We start from the raw sequence: 8,801 nt of genomic DNA on the forward strand, positions 1-8,801 counted from the left end.
GGGGAGGATATTGTTGAGGAGATTCAATGCATTGACCCTTTCCAATATATCACATTGGCATCTGTCTGCATGGCGCAGTACCGGTTCATGTATTTGAAAAGCAATACCATTGCTTTAGATCCTTTGGACAATTATCACAATACACAGAAAAGTTATTCAGCTCCAGCTATTCAATGGTTGTTGCATATAGAACACACTGAGAAGCTCAATATTCAACATGCTCTGAAGGGCAGTGAAAAGAAAGTGGGCAAATATTTTTTGGATGGTTTTGCTGTCATAAATGGAACCCCCACGGCTTTTGAATTTCATGGCTGTTTTTTTCATGGGTGCCCTGTCTGCTACTCTGAAAAAGACTTCAACAAATTACTTGATTCAACATATGGCAGCCTGCACAGCCGTACTAGGATTAAAGAAGAGTACCTCAGGGCACAGGGTTATGCTGTGCGCTGCATCTGGGAACATGAATGGCGGGCCATGGTGGAGGATGACACCTCTTTGAAGCAGTTTCTAGTCGAGAATAAGCTCCCAACTCCTTTGAATCCTCGAGATGCTTTTTTTGGTGGTAGAACAAATGCTACATGTCTGTACTACAAACCAAAACCTGGTGAACAAATCTTATACTACGATTTCACCAGTTTGTACCCTTTTGTGAATAAGACCAAGGAGTATGCAGTTGGGCACCCTCAAATCATCTATCAAAACTTTGGGGACATAAAGCAATATTTTGGGTTAGTCAAAGTCAAAGTGTACCTGCCAAGGAATCTCTATTTCCCAGTCCTACCTCACAAATCAGGGGGCAAATTAATGTTTAGTTTGTGCACAACCTGCACAGAAAAGCTGCAAACCTCCCCCTGTAAACACAGTGATGAGGAAAGAGCTCTGACGGGGACATGGTGTACTGTTGAATTGAATGTAGCCTTAGAAAAAGGTTACAGAATTGTTGAAATCTATGAGGTCTGGCATTTTGAAAGAACTTCAAATGAGCTATTTTCAGGATATATGAACATGCATCTTAGACAGAAACAGGAGGCCAGTGGTTACCCTAAATGGTGCAAAACAGAACAGGATAAAGAGCAATATATTCAGGATTACGAAAAGATGGAAGGTGTCTGTTTATGACATAACCACATTGAAGTAAATCCTGCTAAAAGACAGATTGCCAAACTCTTTTTAAATTCGCTGTGGGGCAAGTTTGGCCAGAGCACCAATCACCTGACAACATCAGTGGTGACAAACCCTGAGGATTTATTCAAATATCTTTTTGTACCCTATTATGATGTTTCCTCATGTGAGTTTGTGGATACAGAGACAGCTGTCGTGACGTGGAAAACAGCCAAGAACCACCCCACCAAATCCTCATGCACTAATGTATTTATTGCCAGCTTTACGACCGCCTATGCACGGCTGGAATTATACAGACTACTAGAGGGGCTGGGTGATAGGTGTCTGTACCATGACACCGATTCAGTCATCTTTGTAAGTAGAGAGGGGGCGTGGACACCCCCTTTGGGTGATTATTTAGGACAACTGACAAGCGAAATTCCACCAAACACTACGATAACAGAGTTTGTTGCGGCCGGGCCCAAAACGTATGCTTATGCTTTGTCCAACGGTGAAGCGGTGGTAAAGGTGAAGGGAATCACACTAAATTGTGGTAATAGCAGTAAAGTTAACTTTGACAGTTTGAAAGATTTGGTAGACGATTATTGTCTGTCTGATGCAGAGAGAAAAAAAGAGATCAGGGTAGAACAGTTGGGGATTGTCAGGGTTAAGAAACAGTGGACCCTAGAAACGAGGGTCCTCCGAAAAACTCTAAAAGTAGTGTATAATAAAAAGTTATTAAAGAGCGAGGATTACTGTACACTGCCTTACGGTTGTTAAGGATTATGGAAAGCATTGCACAATTTGTACACCCTTTTTCCTGTATTATAAGTGGCCCGTCCAATCCTGGCAAATCTTTTTTTATCAAACAAATGTTAGAACATGGCGATATGGTATTGTCTCAAAGTCCTCAAAATATTGTATGATTTTATAGCTGTTGGCAACCTCTGTACAAAGATCTGCTTAATAAATTCCCTTATATTAAGTTTATGGAAGGTCTACCATCTTCTTTTGAAGATGATGTCTTGTTTCTGCCAAATCAGATAACTCTAGCTGTGATAGATGATCTCATGGCATCTGCCGGTGACAGTGACCAAATAGAGAAGACTTTTACACAGTACGTTCATCACAGAAACCTGAGCATTATTCTCATACTACAAAACCTGTTTTTTCAAGGTAAGAAAATAAGGACAATCGCTCTGAATTCCAAATATTTGGTATTATTCAGAAGCCCCCGTGATCAGATACAAAGTGTTACACTGGCCAGGCAGATGTACCCCACTAACACAAAGTATTTTTTAGAAGTATTCCAAGATGCCACTCACAAACCACATGGGTACCTATTAGTAGATTTGTCAGCCACCACTCCAGAATCCTATAGGCTAAGAACAGGTCTCTTCCCCCCTGATTGGCCTACTGTTTACACAATGAAAAAGAAGAGTAAAAAGTTGTAGCCCCGGTTACCTTAGCACTAGTTCATTTAAGATGTCAGAGAGGTTACGTAGAAATTGGGGGCTTTTAAAAATCTTAGTAAAGGCCGGACCAAGACAGAGAAAAGCCATCTTATGCAATGCTAATAATGACCTTGTGGGGTCAATAGCAAAAATAGCACTGAATACCCTAAAAGAAAATCTTCCTCTGAAACCTTCACAATTCCAGTCTCTAAAGAGTAAGAAGGGTGTCATTAAAAAGTTGAGTGATAGAAAGGTTTCACTCAAAAAGAAGAAGCAGATCATACTTCAGTCGGGTGGTTTTATAGGGCCCTTACTTGGGACGGCTATTCCTCTGTTGACTAGCCTGTTAGCAGGATAAACCATGGACCATGCCGAGAAAATGTATCTGGTGTCGCGTCATCAGATGGAGCAGCTACAGGGCAGGACGCCTACTATGGGGACTACAGCCACTAACAGGTTGGATGATGAGATGCGCAACATCCTTCAGAGGCATGATTTGAGTGAGGATGACAAGATTAAGCTTTACAATTCTGTACTGCAGAGGTATCTAAGACTGACCAGGCAAAATGAGTCTGAAAAGGACAAACTGAATGTCATTTATCCACCGGGAGAACCTCAGCCACTTCCAACATTACCAGAACAGCCGCCACATCCAACTCCACAGGGCACAGCTATGGATGGGTGCCCAACGCATCACCCCCAAAGTTGAGAATCAGTTCAATTATGGCCCTATACGAATAGCAATGATGGCTCTGTGTAATGAGCCGATCTCCCAAGGTAACATCCAGCTGGTTAAACAGTGATGCTATGGGGAAGTTGCCCAGGGCCACCCTTGCCCCATCATCAATATCCGACCCGTCAGCTTTTACAATCTTGCAACTCACATACAGAAGGGTGTTGTTTAAATCTGTGTAATGCTCACCATGCCCTGTGATGAAAAATTCCAGGGGGCCGTTGGGCGGTAGCGCTGATAAAGGAGGGATCTCGATATAGGTACTATTTTCAATACTGGTCTGTATAGGCGCCAGTTGAAAAAGATCCAGTTCAGATTTAACACATTCCTCTGAAGCAGAATGAATAAATGCCATAATGTATTAGAATATGTCTTCCTTGTCACAGGGTTTCCTCTTCTGTGCACGTTTCCTCTTGGTATGATGGGGCTTTTTCACAAGTCTTCTCTTTTTAAACGGAATAGGCAGGCCCAATGTGTTATTCTTCCTGGCTATGACCAGCCCTGATCCATCCTGCCCGCTCTCAACAACACAGGATACAAGATGGCCCGCAACATCTCTGGCGATGTTTTTGGCAGCAGATTTCACATGCGGCTTTATGATTTCTAATCCCCGCCTCAAAAAAGGCATTGGTTTTCGAAAAAGTCCACGGAACAGCCCTCCTAAACCGGTCCCGTACATAATGGGGGCTCCTCGGAAGCCTGGAAGGCCTCCCCCAGCTTGTGCCCTGTAGTAAGCTATGTAGTCTTGAGGTCTCCCGTGCTCCTTGTTTACAACCATCCTTCACTTTTCCGAGGCCTAAAATGAAGCTTGACAATCACCTTCCCGTGATAAAAATGCACTTTTGTCCTGGTCGGTTTTGATTTCTATAGTAACGGTATCAATGTGATGTTTGCTGACTGGCACATAATGTGGACGGTCATAGGTCATAGTTATGAAATCATTGTCTTGCCCCCGCACAGGCACACAGCCTAGTAATGGCACATAGAAGTCACCTACTATCTGGAGCTCTACAATGTCTGTGTAAACATATAAGGTGCTGAATCCTGGGAACATACCTAACAGATGTCCAAGTTCTCCGCTAACTAGAATGGTATGCGGTTCATCTCCTTTAAGATTCATTTTTCGACCCACTGAATCATAATGTAGGGTTGTCTTAGGTCTATCCTTGGCATTTGATATAAGCTTGTTCATATTTTCTAACAGTTGTCGGATGCCAAGAAAAATGCCATTTCTTTCTCTCGTTAGCAATTTCAAAATATCCAGGAGAGGTTAATGTGTGCCAACTATGCGGATACTGTATCTCTGCTAGACCTACTTCCCATGACCCTGGAAGATCCAACGATCTCGCTAATTGAATAGTAAAATTAGAATTTTTGTTTTGGGGGAAAATTTCTGCTGATGCATTGCTGGGGAGGGTGATGTAAAAATCTGACATTTCAAAGATGTTGTACTTCAGTAGCCTTAACCCAACTGTTGAACTTCTCTGGCCCGCCATTCCATTTGAAACTCTCTGCGTCTCCCCCGCCCTCTTTTTTGGATAATTTTCTCTATTCTGTATATACGCTGTTGGTCAGCAGGAACCTTTTGGAGCTCCTCAAAGTAAAAAGCTCCCTCTACAGGGTCACCTGTGTAATCATTTAATCTATACACCACTCTTTCCCCCCTTGTCCCCAGTTCTTTGACGATGAATATCTCATTCGTATAGGTTTGCTGATAGCCCTTTTCAAACTTCCCCTTCAGTCTAGATACCCTGACATGATCCCCCACCTTAAGACATTTTTCCTTTCTTTTACTTTTTAAACTTACCCCATAAAGTCTCAGCCACACATCCCTTTAGTTAGATAAATTTACGGTTCTGGAGCAGTCCCAATGCTACGATCGTAAGTGCTATTGTACCCCTGAAGAGTGTCTGCCAAAATGTCCACATACTGATGGGTATTCCTAGCTGTGAAATATCTCCAGAGTTTGTTTTTTAGGGTTCTATTAAACCTCTCTATAACTGCTGCTTTAGTTTCACTATGGGTGACAAAATGATGAATGCCATAACGTGTTAAAAGTTTCTTCAGTGGCGTATTCAAGAACTCTTTACCAGCATCTGTCTGTATTTTTCGGGGTGCACGTCCTGTTTCAAAGATATTCTGGAAGGCGGATGTAACTTCCCTCCCTGATTTATCAGATAAAGGGGAGGCCCAGGCATATTTAGATAACACATCGATAACTGCTAAGATGTATTTTTTTCCCTGGTTCTCTTTAGAAATTTTGGAGACATCTATGAGGTCGGCCTGCCATTGATGATCTAAGCCAGACACTACTGTTTTATTTCTAGGAAAGTTAATTCTTGCAGGCTTATGAAGCGTATAAGCATCTTGCCCTGACAGCCACGTCTTGACTTGCTCCATGGTCAGGTTTTTATCATGTTCTCTAATATCCTGAAAAAGGGTATTTACTCCTCCATAACTCCCTACATATCCTGGAGTATAATAAATATGGCTTAGAATTTTTTCATGCATCATTATATTAAAAGAACACTGACAAATGGGTCATGCGTTGACATTAATACAATCTTTTATTGGTTATACAGAGTTCAAAGGGTCATGCCCCCTCCATCAGAAAAATAGCCCTCATCACTACTATCAGAAGCAGAATATAGAGGTCCATAACACGCTATTTTACAATTCGTTGTGTCTGTATTCCACAAATCATGTCCGCAGCCGCAAGCAAACCAGTCTTTACACAAATTGCAGCTCTTTAGCTCACTGGGTAGATAGTGTGGTCTCTGGGATAGCTCAGAATCCCAGTTATAGTCTAGATCATAAAAATCTGCAGAAGCTTTATGGCCGTGGTAATTACCACTGGAATATAAAATCGGGGTGTCTTGAAGAGTTTGTTGTCTAGGAATTATTATTTTGGAGTCTGCAAAATATAAATCGCATCTTGTTAGTGAGTTATCCACTCCAGTGTCATTTACAATATAAAAAAAAAACATATTTACTTACCATTGCTAGGAGATACTGAAGCATCATTCGCTGTTTCACATACTGTCCGGTAAGTACTCTGCACATCATCGTTAAAATTACAACACACCATGCTGTAGCTGTGCAAAACAGGTCTGAATAAAAAAAATTCTTTATCATAACCCTTGCAACAGGGTTAGTTGCATTCTGGCGGTTGGGGTCTTGTGTTAGAGCATGCGATGCTGGCTTTTGCTGCTGTTTTAAAAACATCTTTGGAATCTGAGGTTGCCATCTTCAAGAGACTGCTGAAATTAAGGCAAACTACCCAGCTCTTGTAATGACAAGTGAGCCTTGCGCATGCCCGGAATCATGGGAGGTATGACATGACCAGGCATGTCCCTGGAATGGCTCTTGCGCATGCCCAGAATCACAGGGTAGTGGGCTGGGTGGGTGGGTGGGTAAGGCATGCCCGGGCATGTCCCACACATGTCTCTTGCGCATGCCCAGAATCACAGGGGGTCAGGTTGGCGGGTGGTTGTGACATGCCAGGGCATTTTCCAGGCATGCCTGAACAAGACTTATCCCCTGCATGCAACCTGGTGAATTTCCTCTTGTGAACATTTCAATTCCTGTTAATATTCCTTGTCTTTTCCTGTAGGCGGGCTTCAAAACGATTACATGAGTATTTGAGTGTGCAATTGGCAAAATATGTGTCTTTAGATTTTACAAAGGTAAAAACCAGCTGCAGGGTTTAAAGGGGCTGTGTTTTTTCCCCCAGGCTTCAAGGAAATGTTTTTAAATCCACCTAGAAATAAATACCTTTTAGAAAAAAAGGTGGATTAAATGCCCTGTCTCCACAAAAATTAAAACCAACATTGCCTAGAAATAAATACCTTCTAGGAAAAAAAATGTGGGTTTAAATGCAGCCCTTAGGAGAATGATTACAAATAAAAAAACATTTTTTTATTTCACAATCCCCCCCTCCCCTTTGAATGACCATAGAATTAATCTAGGGTTAAACTAATCATGTACACAGAATCTTGCCATCTTTCTTGATGGGGCAAGTTTCAACACGTCTTATCTGAAAAAATAGGGCTAGGATATTGCACAATGCCTTATCTGTTAGGGCTACTCATCATGATGGGCTTAAGCCAATACAACATATCCGGCTAGAGCTATGACCTTGTGAACCCTGTACCACGGGGGGGTCAATTATGCACATCCCAGCCGGGGAGGAGGGCTATGCACGTCACATCCGGAGGGTGGGGCTGTGCACGTCACTTCCGCTTAGGGGCATGATCTAGTGATGTAATCAGCACGTGGGTTTGTTTACTTTGATGACGTCACTCATCAAAAGTACTGATAATTTTCATTTAAAAAAAGGTATGAACTATATCTACTCTCACCTTCTTTCCAAGCAGCCTTTGAGCTTCAAACTCAAAACCCCTTTAAAACCTAGTACCAAATGGCTAAGGTCCAGGAAAAATCCACCCAGACTCAATGCAGTCTGTACCAGCATGGGAGGCTTACCTGGCCCATATCCATTGGTTAGATTAGCTTGGAGTCCCATCTGGGGTGCCAATTGTTGGAAGAAATGTTCTTCTGGGTTCAGCTCCAAGTGGGGAAAAAGATACTGGAGACATGGAGGCTGCTTGGAAAGATGGTTTAATGGTGACAGGTTTAATGGTTTAATGGTGACATCCCCTGTCACGGTCAGACCACTCACTTCTCCGACTTGACTTCCCTGGTGCTATCCCCCGCCGCGGGGAGGCGGAACCGGAATATCCTAGATGGTTCCGCCCCAGGCGCCTGATGGAACCGGATAGGTTCCAGACGGAGCTTGGGCCACCTCCTGTAGACCTGACCCGCCCCCGGATAGAGGACCTAGTAGCCGCCTGGAATAATGCGGCAGCCAGGGCCTTAGACCGGGTGGCGCCTTTGCGGCCTCTCCTGCGGCAACGAACCACCCTGGCCCCTTGGTTTACTGAGGAGCTAAGGGTGATGAAATGCCACAAGAGACGCCTAGAGAGCCGATGGACATCCTCCCGTTCCGAACTTGACCGAACACAGGTACGAACCTATTTAAGGACATACCTTGTGGCAATAAGAGCAGCCAAACGTTGACATTGTGCCGCCCTTATTGCGTCCGCAGATAACCGCCCTGCCGCCCTGTTTCGGGTGACCCGCTCCCTTCTATCGCAGAGGCCGCGGGAAGCCCCTCTACAGGGCAGGGCAGAGGAATTTGGGAAATATCTGCAGGATAAAATCGCTCAAATCCAGAGGGAACCCCCTCAGCGGGCTAGGAGGGACGCCCGAGGCGAGTCTTGAGAGACCATCCTGGGAAGAGTTTGACTCTGTTGCCATCGAAGATTTGGACAGGTTGCATGGGCGACTACGAGCTACCACATGTTCATTGGACCCGTGTCCCTCCTGGCTTGTACTGGCATCCTGGGAGGTTACACGAGACTGGCTCTTGGGACTAGTGAACGCTTCATTGGGTGAGGGGTCCTTACCGGCCGCCTTGAAAGAGGCGGTTGTGAGACCCTTACTCAAGAAGC

This window comes from Natrix helvetica (genome assembly GCF_964273705.1).
Source record: "Natrix helvetica genome assembly, chromosome: 4".
Taxonomy (NCBI): domain Eukaryota; kingdom Metazoa; phylum Chordata; class Lepidosauria; order Squamata; family Natricidae; genus Natrix; species Natrix helvetica.